A 15,471-nucleotide genomic window follows, 5' to 3' on the forward strand; every position below is an offset into this window, starting at 1 on the left:
CCCCAGCCTATTCTCCCCCACAGCTTCTCACACTCAGAAGGCAGAACCCCTGTTCGTCCACTTGCTCAGACACAAAACCTGGGTGCCGGTGTCCACAGCCCCTCCCCTTCACCCGCACCTGACGCTTGAGGTCTCACGTCAAACCAGTTCAGACTGTGACCTGCCTCAGTTTACCTCGGCCTCCTGCATGGAACCGCATCTCTTACCAGGACCCTCACACAGCCGCCCAGCTGAACCAGCAGCACACTCCCAGCCTGTGGCACACACGCACTCACACATGGTCACACGCGCACACACACACACACTACACGTACTCATGCACAACCACATGCACTCACACACACTCACACATTCATCCACACACATATACACACGTGCATTCACACATACACCACACACACTTGTCCACATCACATGCACTTACGTATATGCTCTCACACGCACACAATGCACTTATGCACCCACATGCACACACACTCATATACTCACATGCTCACACACTCACACATACACTCTCACATGCACATGAGTGGACATGTTAGCACAGAGATCTGATCTTGTGACCCACCCCCCGAAACCCCCAGAAGCCCATCTCACCTGTGGAAACCCCAGCCCCCCTGCCCCTCAAAGACCCTGCACCGTGGGCTCTGGCTCACGGCTGAAGCTCTGCTCCGGAGCCATCTTTCTCACCCAGACTCTCCCTTCCAGGATGGGAGCCATGTCTCCCCACCCAGGCCGGTCTGGCTCAGTCCCAGTCCCCTCTTCAGAGAGGCCTATCCTCCCTGCCCCACCTAACGACGCCCCTCTCTCCCCCATCATCGCCCCCAACTCCTGGAGCACTCGTTCTGTGAATCTGTGGAGGGTGTGCCCCAGAACGAAAGGGCAGGGAGACACCCGCCCTGTCAGTTTGGATGTACACATTTTATACTTCCTACCCACCCCCTCGGGCTGGCCCAGAGGCATCAACCGAGCTAATTGTGGGCTATCGCCAGGGGCTACCTTCCCTCTTCGGTTCACTCCTTCTGTACCCAGCTGATTCCTGCTACAAACAATTAGCACCTTGCCGTCTACAGGAGATGGAGAGGATCGGTGATGTGGGAACACCCCGCAGCTGCCCCAAGATCAGAGATGATGGTAGTGGGAGGGGCAGGGACCACAGACCGGAAGGCGCCATGTCTGCCAGTCCACATTCTGAAATGAAAGCCACCCCCACCGGTGGCTCAGGGCCCCGCTCCCCCCGCCAGCACCCTTCTAACTAGTTGCACCCCCAATTATAGGATCTGTGACTGAGGGGGACTGAGGAGCCAGGCAGGGAAGAGAGACCCTAGAGAACATGGGCCCAAGAAGAAATTGGCCATAAAAGTTGAATTAAAGGGGCACAGGCATTCCAACCCCTCACTCTGTGTGGGCTCTCACAGACCTCTGTGAGGAGGCCCAAACCAAGAGAACCAGGGTCTTAATGTAGCCCATGTGGCTTGTTTAGCACAAAGAGATGAGAAAAACTTGCCGTCCAGCTCCCCAGCCGTGAGCCCTCACGTCCCACAGACATACCAGGGTGGTCTGGTTGGGGGTTGAGGGAGCAGGGGCTCTGCAAACAGGCCACCAAGGAGCCCCCTAGGGGCCCCCAGCTCCACGCCAGATCCCTGCTAGGTGCTTACCAGGTACCAGCAGCTTTCTGGGCACTGCTTGCCCGGCCGCTTCCTTTCCTGGATCCTGCGGCCTCCCCTGCCCCAGCACACAGAGCTGCAGGCCAGCATCTTCCTCTCCAAACATGGTTCTCCATGACCAGTGGCATAGCTGCTACCTAGGAGCATGTTAGAAATGCTACCTCTCAGGGCGTCTGGGGGACTCTGTCAATCAAGCCTCCAACTCTTGATTTTGGCTCAGGTCATGATCTCAGCATCGTGAGATCTAGCCCCACATCCAGCTCAGAGCTGGGCGTAGAGCCTGCCAGAGATTCTCTGTCTCCCTCTCCCTCTGCCCCTTCTTCTTCCTCCCCACTTGTGAGCTCTCTCGTGTCCTCTAAAAAAAAAAAAAAAAAGAAAGAAAGAAAGAAAGAAAAGAAATGCCACGTGTCTCTACCCCCATCACTGTCCTGCCCCCCATTCTCCTCCTCCCACCTCTGGGCAATGGACGCAAGGGCTTCTCGCAACAACCCAAGGCTGTGTCCAGCTGAGCTGTGCCTCAGCCTTCAGCTGGGACCTCCCAGCATGGACATCTGCAGCCAGGCTCTCCTTGGAGGTCACTGGGCAGCCCTGCAGGAGGGCCCACAGCACCCACAGAGGTATCCACCTCCCCCAAACCTGCTTCTTCTCCAGGATCCTTCCTTGCTAAGGAGCAACCTTTGAGACTAACCCCAATCTCCAGCGAAGGCAGTCCTTTGTCACCCCCTCCACTTGTGGCTCCCCTGTGTTACCCCTAGGTTATGGTCACAGCCCTTTGCTCCCTGCATTGCAAGCCATGACTCTGTCTCCTCAGGGATAACAGGAGCAAGGACCACCCCGCCAGACCTTCTGTCTCTACTGACACAACAATTGGGTTTCAACTTGTCGGCCAATTCTGATTCAGTGGGAGGGGACTCTTACACCACTGTGTTGAGAATGATTCTGAGTAGGCATCTGCTGTCATAGCCATACTTGTCCTGGGGTGGAGAGAGAGGGCTGGGGCTACCCAGCACCCAAGCCATCCAGCTCTAGAGGCCACAGGGCATCAACCTCATGGGCCCCTCTCTTGCCTCTCTGCCCAGCGGAGCCTCCAGGTGTGTAGCCGAGCAGGCAGGAGGGACCAAGGAGCCACTCCTGCAAGGTTACCCGGCTGGAGTGGTGTCACCAGCCTGAGACCCCAACTAAGAGTCCATACTTCCTCTGACCCGGGAAGCTAGGGGCGGGGGGCATCCCCCATACCCTGGGAGACAGTCTCTCCTCCTAGATGGGCTGAGCTCCCCAGTCAACAAGACACACCCTCTCCAAGAAATGGGCAGGCATCCCCACTGGCCAGGCAGGTGGGTTCAGGCCTGGGACCAAGCAAGGGTCCCAGGCTGTCCCTTGCACCTGGGTCATGCCTGGACCAGCCCTACTTCTTTCTGAAAGGTCACTGCCTCTCAGCTTCCCCATCCCTCTCCTGGGGCCTCCCTGCTTTCCTGGGATCACAAGCATCTGTTTAAAGGGCACTTCTGACATACTCAGGACAAACCCCTCATTTTACAAACAGCGAGGGGGAACCATGGTGGACGCAGGGCCCCAGGAGCAGAGGTCCCAGGAGCAGAGGCCCCAGGAAACTCCTGTGTCCAGTTCTCTCCTGGGCCAGACCTCCATCTCCTCAAGGAGAACATGCATCTCCGGTGGGTAGGTCAGGCCTCCTGTCCTCCTAAAACCCACCTGTCGCTGAGCATGGCCTCCCAGAGCTCGGTGCTGATAGCCAGGAGCGCCCACCCAATGTCAAAGAGCCTGTTTAGCAAGACGACCTATTTTTAGCTGAATCTTCTGCTGGTTGCTAACTATCTGTTTAAATACATGAATTAACACATCTGTCAACAGTACTTAGAGTGGGACTAAAACACGCTCTCACGGAGGAAGGTAATTTCATACAAAACATGCAGCAGAATGAGCAGCTTGGTGCTGAGGCCCCAGGTGAGGCTCCCACATGTGGCCCTCATTCCACGCTCCATGGCAACCCTGGGCGCCTCCCCACCCTGCCGCCAGCCCCCACCTGCCATTCGGGAGCAGCTCTCTCACCAAGGGCCTAGGGCTACACTGGGTGAGCTGTCCGGAACCGTGCTCGTGGGGCTGGAAACTCCATCCTGCCCTGGCGAGCTCTGGGCTCAGCCTGGAAGCAGGTACTGGGACCCAGCAGGAGCCTGCAGAGGGATAGGCCGGATCGCTTACAGGGGACCCAACACCTGGTGTCCTTTCTCCCCTTGCCTACAGCCCACCTGCCACCCCGTGAAGGCAACACAGCTGACCACCCCATGGCCAGGATTCCCGAAGGATGGATCCTGGCTAGTAGGGTCTTGTCCTATTCTGGGTGGGGGTCCCTCCCAGCACTGATGCATCGAGCATCAGAGAACCTGACTTCCCCCAGATGCATCGCTTCCCTGTCACATGACCTCCAGAAATGTACTCACTCACCCACTGCCTCAGTTTCCCCCATGAGCCATTGCATTGATCGGAAGGGCATGGAATAGTTCAAAGGTCTTGGAGTGGGCACGCTGGGACAATGTCAGTGTCCCTCTAACCAGGTGCTGTGAAGCCACTTACCCTTCCCCTTCTTTGCTTTAATTTCCCTCAATGGCCTTTAGGGCTGGGGGATTCAAAAGAGAAGGACAGTGTCCTTGCATAGTGGGTGGGTTTGAGAGAAATGCCTGAGCCCTGGTGAGAGAAAGAAAAACCCAGAAAATCAATAAAGGTGTTCCTTGTCTTCATGGAGGACAATAGACCCTGGGCCAGCACTGGACAGATGAACAGCTGCTCCCCAGGCTATGTCAGGGACCCAGGCTGGCCGCAGATTCTTGGAGACGGGGCAGTCCTTCTTCCAGGCTGGGCTTGGAGCCTGGTCTGCTCCCATAACCCTTACACCATCCATCCTCTCTCCCTTCACCTCCCACCAGGAAGACAGAGATGTCCCCCAGTCCTCTGCTGTAGGAGCCACTAACACAGGAGGTAAGTGAGTATGGACTCTATGGATTCCCCAGGACAGTAACCAGTCACCTTCATGGGGCTGCCACTGTGGCCCGTGCAACACCAGCAGAGTGGGCCTCTCCCAGAACTCCATCTGCAGTGCTGTCCAAGAGTCATGGCGATCATCCACTCATTGGGAAGCCCATAAACACCTTGGAAAACATACTCCTGTAACCCCAACAGTGATCTGGAGAAGGAGTCCTGGGGAGGACCACCAGGATGATTCAGATTTGTGGGGAAATGGGAGAATGCTCCTGTTGTCTGTGAGTCTCCCATGCGACGGCCATGACCGCTTGATCAGAATGATTGAGGCATGCTTCTGCTCAACCGGTGAAATGTCGGAGCACAGACACAAGGCTCTTCACTGTCTTCTGTCTGCTAGAATAAAAATCAGCCTATAAATTCCAGGAATAGAAACAGATCAATACTCCCCAGTTCCTCCCCAAGTTTTAGGGATAATAATCTTGTGATATTATCTTCAGTTTAATGGGACAGGAGTGATCCCTGAGGCCACCAGGAGACAGGGCTACACGTGTTCTGTCTTTTTACAATTACCTATTGTTATTTCTGAAGATGAAGAGGAAATTCCAAAATTACAAAGATGTTTAGTTATTATGCCAATATCAGCGACACTGATGGGAAAAGATCTTAGCTACATAGACCTTGGAGAATCCAGGGGTAATAAAATCCATGTACAATTTTGTCATCCAAGAAACAAGAATGATACAATGCCATGAGACTGTTTTCAAACAAATGTGCTCAATCTGAAGTATCTTTGTGATCTCGAGAAGAGGGGGGACCATGCTTAGGAATTGCTGGTCTTTGTGGAGCTCTACAAAGCTACGAAGGGGCTCCTTTGGAAACCTGTGCCAACAGCATCAGCATCCCCTGGGAGCTTATTAGGAAGACAGATGTTCGAGCCACACCCCGGACTCAGTGAATCAGAATCTACATTTTGTAAGATTCCCCCAAGATATCTGTGAGTTTGAGAAACACCAATCTAGAGGTTTCCCCTCAGTCTCAACCACAGTTAATGCCTAACCAGATGGCCTAAAGCTGGCCAGGTTTGGGGTTTTGTGTGATCTTCTCCCTCCTTCCCACACCTTCCATTTCCCGGGTGAATAGAGTTGTGTGTGGACAGATTTTCTGCCCCTGAGGTCTAGTATTCTACATTCATTCTTCCTTGCTGTTGTACCCAGAACTCAAGTGGCCTTCCAGAACCACTCTTTGGAGCTTTGAAGGGAAGACAGAGACAGCTATGGTCTGAGCTGACTTCCCTACTTTCTTTTTTTATTTTTTTTAAGGATTTTATTTATTTATTTGACAGAGAGAGATCACAGTTGGAGAGAGGAAGGGAAGAAATCACAGAGAGAGGAAGGGAAGCAGGCCCCCTGCTGAGCAGAGAGCCCGATGCGGGACTCGATCCCAGGACCCTGAGATCATGACCTGAGCCGAAGGCAGCGGCTTAACCACCTGAGCGACCCAGGCGCCCCACTTCCCTACTTTCTTTATGTAAAATTCCATCTTTAATTGTCCTCATTTCCCATTAAATACCCCCTGGCCGCAGCAGCTAGCTATGAAACCAGCCTATCTGGGTGTTGCCTTTAAACTAGGATTTTCTCCTTCCATCTGTCTCTGCAAGTAGAGAGACCAATAAACTGATGGTCCAAGTATGGATGCAGAAAGAAGCCGGGTGCACAGACATGACTCTGTCTCTCCACCACTCAGAGTCAAGGGCTATGGCGATGCGTCATCTCTTAGCTCTTGTTTAGTAATTGGGCGTTTGTCTGTGTGTTGTTTGTTTTTCTGATCAAAAAGAAAAAAAGAAAGAAAAGAAAAAAAAGGCATCCTAGACCTCAAACATCTTGTGCCCATGTGTTTCCAGTTTCTGAAAACCCACTGAAATGATCAAATGAAGGTGAAGCAGAACATAATCGACAGTAATACCTGGAAACGGAGGATTGCCAATGAAACAGCTTCTAGAAATCCTGGAATGTGTGACCTAGGAGGGCTTGGTTGAGCACAAAATGGGTCAGGGTAATCTGATCCCTAAGGCAGGACAAGCCCAGAGGGGGTGCACCGGGAAATGACTGTCGAAAGAGCCCTCAGCCTAGAGCAGGCAGTCCCAGGAGCCGGGTTGGGTTGGGGACAAACTGAGAGATGCATGTGGACAGACGCTGTGAGCCATGCCAGGCAGCAGGCACCCCTGCCTGCTAAGTAAGGACATGGAAGGAGCATGGCCACCCTCAGTGGAAGAGCACCACCAGAGCAAACACAAGGAAAACCAAAGGGCCTCCCTCATGCCCTTGGCCTCCAGTCCATTCATCCCTCCCACACTTCTGCAAATATACCTCACTGCAGACACAGAAGCCTCTGAGATTGCACCAGCTAAGGAAGAGGCATGGAGGAGGAAGCTGGGAGCAGTTACTAGGGAGCAAAGTAGAATGTGGGATTCCCACCAGTGGCCCATACCTGAACAGCCAGACAACACACTCACACCAGGACCCACAGGGAGTGAAGCGGGGTCTTGGGAGCTCCCACAACCTTCCAGCCTGTTGATGAACTCTTCCTGGCCATGCATGGAGGGGTAACCCTACAGCTAGCCCACCTGCCCACTCCCTACACCCATGCAGCCCACGGTGCTGGAGGGAGAAGGGCGAGAACTAGCCCAATGGGGAAATGCAATAGAGCCCACATGGACTACAGGCATGGGCAGTCAATATAGTCTCAACCCAAGAACACATGCAGGCAGCAGCAGGGCTATCAGGGGCAGCTGGACAATGAGAACAGTGACTCCAGTGACACAAATCCAGTGAGTGAAACAGGACAGAGCAGGAAGAAGCCAAATTCATGGCCACTGAGACATTTGAAAGGATAGACTAATTCTGAAAGCATGGCAGACAGGGAACATTTAGGGACCTAATACAACAGTCTACCCCACTTTTGCTTTATATATTTTGAGAACTATAAGAAAATTTTGACAAAATTAATACTTAGTCTTCAATATATCTTTTTTGATTACTAATAGGCTAATAAGATTAAAGTTAATAAGTGTATAGAATATTTGAATACAATCATAAAATGCCTGATTTATAAGGCACAGGTGGAAATCCATGCTTATAAATTAGAGAAGGGGCACCTGGGGGGCTCAGTCGTTAAGCATCTCCCTTCAGCTCAGGTCATGATCCCCGAGTCCCAGGATCAAGTCCCACATCAGGCTTCCTGCTAAGTGGGGAGTCTGCTTCTCCCTCTCCTGCTCCCCCATTTGTATTCTCTCTCTCCCTCTTTCAAAAAAATAAATAAAATATATTTTTAAAAAGAGTCTTACAAAGAATTAGAGAAGTCAGGGGTGCCTGGGTGGCTCAGTCAGTTAAATGTCCAAACTGATGGCAACTTAGGTCTTGATCTCAGAGTCATGAACTCAAACCCTGTCTTGGGCTCCATGCTGGGTGTGGAGCCTACTTAAAAAAAAATTAGAGAAAACACATTTTTCCCAAATACAGATAAAGCACTTTATATAAAAACTGGCCATGAACTAGGTCATAGAGCAAGTCTTACCAACATTCAAAAATTCATACAGATCATGTTTCTTAGCACAAAACTATTAAATCAGAAGTCATTAACCAAAAGATATATATGTGTTTAATGATACAATAACTTACCATGCCAAAAATGGCAAACTAATTGACTCTGAAGAATCCTCCCCTCTGAGGACAAATGGAGAAGCTGAATAACATTTAAGAAAACCACCTGTTTAGAGATGTTAACAAGATAATGAACACAAGATAGTAAACCTAAGAATCGAAGGTAATGTAGAATTACCAGGGTAAACTGAGAGTTTTCTGGGCAATCCAGATGATTCAGAAACACTTGCAGTTTTTCAAGGACACTTTCACTTCTCATTCATCCCTACTTTAAGAGACAGCATTTTTTTTTATTTCTGTCCTAAATGTTGGGGGGCTCAACAGTAACTCCACTCTTAGCGTGTCTGGTCTCTAATTTCTGTATCCCCAACCCCCAAGGGTGTCAAAAGCATGAAAGTGGACCCAAATGCTAGGCTCACTCCCGTGGAATTCTTTCTTTTTCCAATATAAAAACAATATGGAAAAATTTGGCAGAAAATTGGAAAAAGTATTGAAAAATCAAATAACTGATTTTTTTTTTCGAAAAAACTAAATGGATGAATCTGACAACAGTTTAGAAGGCACAGCTGAAGAGAGAATTAATGAGCTAGAAAACAGACAGGAAGGAAGTATCCAAAATAAAGTATGAATTACAAGGAAGAAAAATAAAGCAGGTAGGATATATGGATATTTGAGTGAGAAAATGTAACATACACTAAGTTTATGTACCAAAAAAAAAAAAAAAAAGGAAGAGAAAAAGAGTGAGCAGAAGCAACACTTGAAGAGATAATGGTTAAGAATTTTCCCTGACGGGGCGCCTGGGTGGCTCAGTGGGTTAAGCCGCTGCCTTCGGCTCAGGTCATGATCTCAGGGTCCTGGGATCGAGTCCTGCATCGGGCTCTCTGCTCGGCAGGGAGTCTGCTTCCTCCTCTCTCTCTGCCTGCCTCTCTGCCTACTTGTGATCTCTCTCTGTCAAATAAATAATAAATAATAAAAAAAAAGAATTTTCCCTGACGAAAGGCATCAATTTAAAGATGATTCACATGGGTTAGTGAGCTCCAAAGTGGGTAAACAAAAAGTAAATCATACCTCAACAGTTCACAATGAAAATGCAGAAAAAGAAAAGAAAATGTATCTTTAAAGCAACAAGGGGCAGGAAAACATTGTCTGCAAAAAAGCAACAATTAGATAGAAAACTGATTTCTTGGCAGAAACAGTGAAAGGGAAGAGAGAAAGGTTCTGTATCTTACAGACACTAACAGAAAATAACTATCCACCTGACATCACATTTTCGTTGAAAAACTCCTTTAAGAATAAAGATAAAATAATGATAAAAAAAAAACTCTCTGACAAAAACTGAGGGAATTAATCATTATTATTAAAGAAAACTCTAAAGTTTTCCTCAAGAAGAAAGAAAATGATTTCATAGAGGAAGCTAAAAACACATGCAGGAAGGAAGACAGTGATTAGTAAGCATATAGATAACTCTGAACTAATACTGACTTTAAAATTAACAGGAGTGAATGGGGTTTTATATGGAGGAAGAGTTTAAACATAAGAGACAAGAATGTACAAGAGGAGAGGAGAGAAAGCAGGGTGCGGGGGTGAAATATTCCTGGAGGAATATGACTGGAGACTACCATCCTTCACATCCTCAAAGTCTGGACTACAGAGGACTAGATCCTCCTAGGTATGGAAAACCCAGAAGGGACTGGCAAGAGAACTGCCCTGGTCCTTGTTGAAAAGGGGGAAATACTGTCCCTGAGAAGCTGTACCCATACTAGCTCCTGGTGGAATTTGCCACCAAGTTTACATCACCTGCGTGGTTCAAAACGCCTCAAAGTTTGAATTTAAAGTGTTCCTATACCAAAACCTTTCCCAAAACTGGACAGAAATGGATGCACATTCTCTTTCTGCAGAAGTACATCTCCACCTTAGACCTCAAAGAATACCCACCTACATTTTTAAGAAAAGAATGCATCCCATAAAATACTAACCAAAGACACAACAAAACAAGTCACCATCAGTTAAATATATACAAAAAACAAATTACAAAATCAGACCTGAAAATCTTCAGACCTTGTCATTTAAAAACAAGCCTTTGGACTGTGTTTAAAGAGAAAAAAAATGTTTGAGAATCTCTGTAGTACACAGAAAGCTTTACTATGTGGCTTTCCAAACTTGAAAAAGATTCAGAGAGAACTTATAGAAATTGAAAATACAATAGCCAAAATGACAAAAACAAGGGAGAAAATGAACAGGTTATCGGATACAGCTGAGGAGAGGATTAATAAACTGGACACAAACTCAGAAGAAATTATGCAGAATGTAACACAGAGAAACAGAGAAAATAAAGAGACTGATACATGAATATTACATGAATATAACATGAATATTAAGCCCTCTGTAAAGAGATTACCTTTCACTCAAGACAAAGGAAAAACTGTAAAAGGATAAACAAGCCAATTTATTCAAAGGAACACAGGTTAGCTAACTTAGTAATAAGAGAAATCGAGGACAGTTAATGGAATGAAATCTTCAATGTTTTGAGGGGGAAATGGCGACCTAGAATTCTAGAACACTACAGCCAGAAAATATGTCTTTCAAAAAGGGGGCAGGGAGAAGTTTCAAGTAAACAAACAGACAAGACAAAATTTCCCACCAGTAGACAATTGCTACAGGAAAGTGGAAAGGGAAAAGAAAAATAATCTCAGATGAAAGACTGAAACCTCAAGAAGTAAATGTGTGGGGTAAACAAATGGACCAAATTATTATAACAATATACTATGGATCTTAAAAGATAGAAATAGGGTGCCTGGATGGTCAGTGGGTTAAGCCTCTGCCTTTGGCTCAGGTCATAATCTCAGGGTCCTGGGATCAAGCCCCATATTGGGCTCTGCTTGGCGGGGAGCCTGCTTCTCCCTCTCTCTCTGCCTGCCTCTCTGTCTACTCGTGATCTCTCTCTCTTTCTCTCTGTCAAATAAATAAATAAAATCTTTTTATAAAAAGATAGAAAAAATACACATGACAACAGAATATTACCTGTGCATATACCTTGTAACATAGTATCAAAACATACAAAGAAAAATTTTTTTAAGATTTTTATTTATTTATTTGACAGAGAGAGAGAGAGAGTACAAGTAGGCAGAGATGCAGGCAGAGAGAGAGGGGGAAGCAGGCTCCCTGCTGAGCAGAGAGCCCAATGTGGGGCTCGATCCCAGAATCGTGAGATCATGTCCTGAGCCAAAGGCAGAGGCTTAACCCACTGAGCCACCCAGGTGCCCCCAAAGAAAATTTTAATAGAGCCTTGGTGAAACAAATACACACTCACAGTGGGAGATTCTCAGACAATTCTCTCAGCAACAGGTAAAGAGAGCAGATCATATCAGGAAGGATATAGGCATGTACAACAAAATTAACAAACTTAATAAACCTATATAGAGCCTATTTCCAATCAACAACAGAATACACATTTTTCTCAACTACACATGGAACAATTCCTCCCAAAAATACTAACAATATCCTGGACCATGAAGCAAGAGCTGAATCACAGACAAACTGTCTCGCTATAATTAAGCTACAAAAAAATAACCACAGGTGACTGGAAATCCCCATATGTTTGGAAATTAATACATTTTTTAATAACCCATGGGTTTGAAACATCACAAAGGAAAGCAATAACAAATACTACATAATAAAACTTGTGAGATGCAGATAATGTGATATTTAGAGGAGAAAAAATTGTCCTATGTCTATATTAGAAAAAAAAAAAGCTAAAAACCTGTGTGCTAACTGTTTGTCTTGGGACATCAAGAAAAGAACACAAAAATAAATTCAACAAAAATAACAGGAAAAAATTATATGAATAGACCACAAATTAATGAAAGAAAAAACAACCACTTATTAGAGGAGATAAACACATTGGTTATTTGAAAAAACTGATATTTCTGTCAACATGCTGGTGAGACTCGTTAAAATAAAGATAGAGGCATATATAGATAATATCAAAACTGAGACTGGGAACATCACTACAGACCCTACAGATATGGAAAAGGTAATAAGAGTATATAATTTTTAAAATTTCAATAACTTTTACAAGTAAATTTGAAAATCCTAAAAACTTAACAAAACATAAGAAGAAATATTAAATCTATAATCATTAAAGAAATTGAATAATTAATAAGATTTTTTTTTTCCCTCAAGAAAACTCCAGGTCTAGATAACATCACTGGAAAATTTCATTTAACTGGGAATGAGCAAATAGTTTGCAGAGATACCACACACTGAAATACCATCCAGCAATAAAAAGGACTCAACAAAATACAAATCAAAACCACAATGAGATACCACCTCACACCAGTCAGAATGGCTAAAATTAACAAGCCCGAAAACAACAAATGCTGGCAAGGACATGGAGAAAGAGGAACCCTCTTACACTGCTGGTGGGAATGCAACCTGGGCAGCCACTCTGGAATACAGTGTGGAGATTCCTCAAAAGTTAAAAATAGAGGGGCACCTGGGTGGCTCAGTGGGTTAAGCCTCTGCCTTTGGCTCAGGTCATGATCCCAGGGTCCTGGGATCGAGCTCCGCATCAGGCTCTCTGCTCAGCAGGGAGCCTGCTTCCCCCCTCTCTCTTTGCCTGCCTCTCTGCCTACTTGTGATCTCTGTCTGTCAAATAAATAAATAAAATCTTAAAAATAAATAAATAATAAATAAAAATAGAGCTACCCTATGAACCAGCATTTGCACTGCTAGTTATTTACCCCAAAGACATAAATGCAGTGATCTCAAGGGGCACCTGAACCCCAATGTTTATAGCAACAACATCCACAATAACCAAATGATGGAAAGAGCCCAGATGTCTGTTGACAGATGAATGGATAAAGAAGATGTGGTATATATACACAATGGGATACTACGCAGCCATGAAAAAATGAAATCTCTCTATTAGCAACAATGTGGATGGAACCAGAGGGTATTATGCTAAACGACATAAGTCAGTCAGAGAAAGACAATTATCATATGATCTTGCTTATATGTGGAGCTTAAGAATCAAACAGAGGAGCATAGGGAAAGGGAGGGGAAAATAAAATAAGAAATCAGAGAGGGAAACAAACCATAAGACGCTGAACTCTAGGAAACAAACTGAGGGTTGCCGGAGGGAGGGGGTGGGGGGAGTAGGTAATCAGGGGATAGACCCTGAGGAGGACACAGGACGGAATGAGCACTGGATGTTATGTGCAACTGATGAGTCCCTGACCTCTACCTCCAAAACTAGTAACACGCTACATGTGAATTAATAGAATTTAAATAAAATTTAAAAAGGACCCTACGACAGGAGCACTTGAATACATCTCACATATACAATTTTGAGCAAAAGAAGAACAAATATGCAATAAGATTGCACTGATTTAAAATTCACTAGTCTACCATAATGAGCTAGGAGGCACCTGCTTTCCAAGCAGGAAGGCAGACCACTGCCCCATGGTAGTGGTCTAAGTAGCTTGTCCTTCTTCAGGACCCAACCTCGCTGTTAACTCCGGGACCCGATGCCTCCCAGGGCGCTGCTCGGGCCTCAGACCCTTCCTCCTTCATTCCTCACCATATCATCAAGGCCTGGTATACAGTAGGCACTAAGTAAAGTGTCCGAACCACCAGGGCCTGCTCACACTTCTCAGAACTCACTTCTCAGCCCCTGGGGAAGCGTCAGCTTTGGGGCTCGGGGAGCCACTGAGAACAATCAAGACAAAAGCTTCCTGGGAATTTCGCCACATCCACTTCTACAAAAACCTCCCATTTGACATTCCTGACAAGTAAAGTCCTTCTTTCTAACTTACGTTCAGTGAAAGAAAAGAACAGCTCTACCATCAACATCTAGGAAGCATCATGGCCTCGCGGGGCACCCCGTCACCCACACAAGTGCGTGTGAAAGACACCAAATGCTACGGAGGTACTTGTGAGCAGACTTTCTGATTATAAATCGGGCTTTTCTCTGCCTGGTTATCTAATGGGGAAGTCCCACATTCTTAGCAGATTTTTTAGAAAAAAAGCACTCTGTTGCCAAGAAGTTTTCCAAAGTTGCTATTTTTGTAGGACCTATAAAAATGCAGCGATATTCACTCTCTCTCTCTGCTGACTCTGCAGAAGCATTGAACTCCCTGGTCCCTATTTCCAGAGCCTGGTTGCCATCTGGGACTTGCACAGATGTTTTGGCAGGACACGAACCCTCCAAACACAAGTTTTTGTTCATTGTATTAAACAAAAGCAGCCCTGTTAATCTCGGTTTCATTCAGGACCGACTTTGGAGGGGGGGGTGGGGAGAATCAATATTTGCTAAGAGGGGAAGAACAAAATCAGTAGGGGGAAAACAATTATTTGCTGGCTTTTCAGAGAATATTACAAATAATGATGGTTCAAAACCATAAAAAACTGTTCAAAGAATTGCCTGACATGAGCCCTTTAATCTGTGGTTCAGTTTACCCTCTGGTTCATTCTTTCTATGAAGAACTTGAATCCATGAAAATTTTTGTAGGAATACAAACTAATTGCTATGCAAATACCAACCTCTGGTGCAGAATGCTTTCAGCTGGAAAGGCTCCCACAGCTCATTGCAACATGCTCAGATTGGCAAGAGGGCAGAAGATGTTTGCCACATACAATAGGCAGAGTTTAGGGACCTCCTGGCCAGGGAGACAGAGCAGGTCTCACAATTCCAAACATCAGGCATTCCGGAAAAAGAACCAATCCTGGCAGACTCGTTCAAGGTCAGCAGAGAAAAATGTATCCTTTTCCTTCCACACCCCTACGACTCTGTTCTTCCTTAAAACATTGTCAAAGCGCAGCCAGGGTAGAAGATAGTCACGGGTAAGCAGATGCAATCATTTATAAATAGATTTTCACTCGGCAGGAGTCATTTCCTCCCTGGAACGAAGGGATCGTCAAGCCCAAATGTGAGTCACTTTATTAACCTGGGGATTCGGGTCAGATTTCACAAAGCAGGCGACTGCGTGTTTCCAAGCACCAGCCTTTGGAGGGTAGAGATCAAGGGCTCCCGAAACAAGGAGGAGCAGCTTCCTGACAGGGAGGGTCCATCTAAACGCCTCTCCTGAAACTTCGGCCAAAGGCCCCCCCAGAAACAGAGCCCGTCCCAGCACCCACATGACGGATTTCTC

The 15,471-nt window shown here is 46.4% G+C and overlaps 1 long non-coding RNA gene across 1 annotated transcript; it reads right to left on the reverse strand.

Annotated features, from left to right (window-relative positions):
• Positions 1–4,404: 4,404 nt before the first annotated feature.
• On the reverse strand, positions 4,405–14,952 carry LOC309844468. Its single transcript, XR_014300718.1, has 2 exons — positions 14,864–14,952; positions 4,405–5,054 (listed from the first exon to the last, which is right to left on the reverse strand). It is a non-coding gene; the product is annotated as an uncharacterized lncRNA (long non-coding RNA).
• Between the last annotated feature and the right edge of the window lie 519 nt (positions 14,953–15,471).

The sequence above is a fragment of the Mustela nivalis genome (genome assembly GCF_964662115.1).
Source record: "Mustela nivalis genome assembly, chromosome: 11".
Classification (NCBI taxonomy): domain Eukaryota; kingdom Metazoa; phylum Chordata; class Mammalia; order Carnivora; family Mustelidae; genus Mustela; species Mustela nivalis.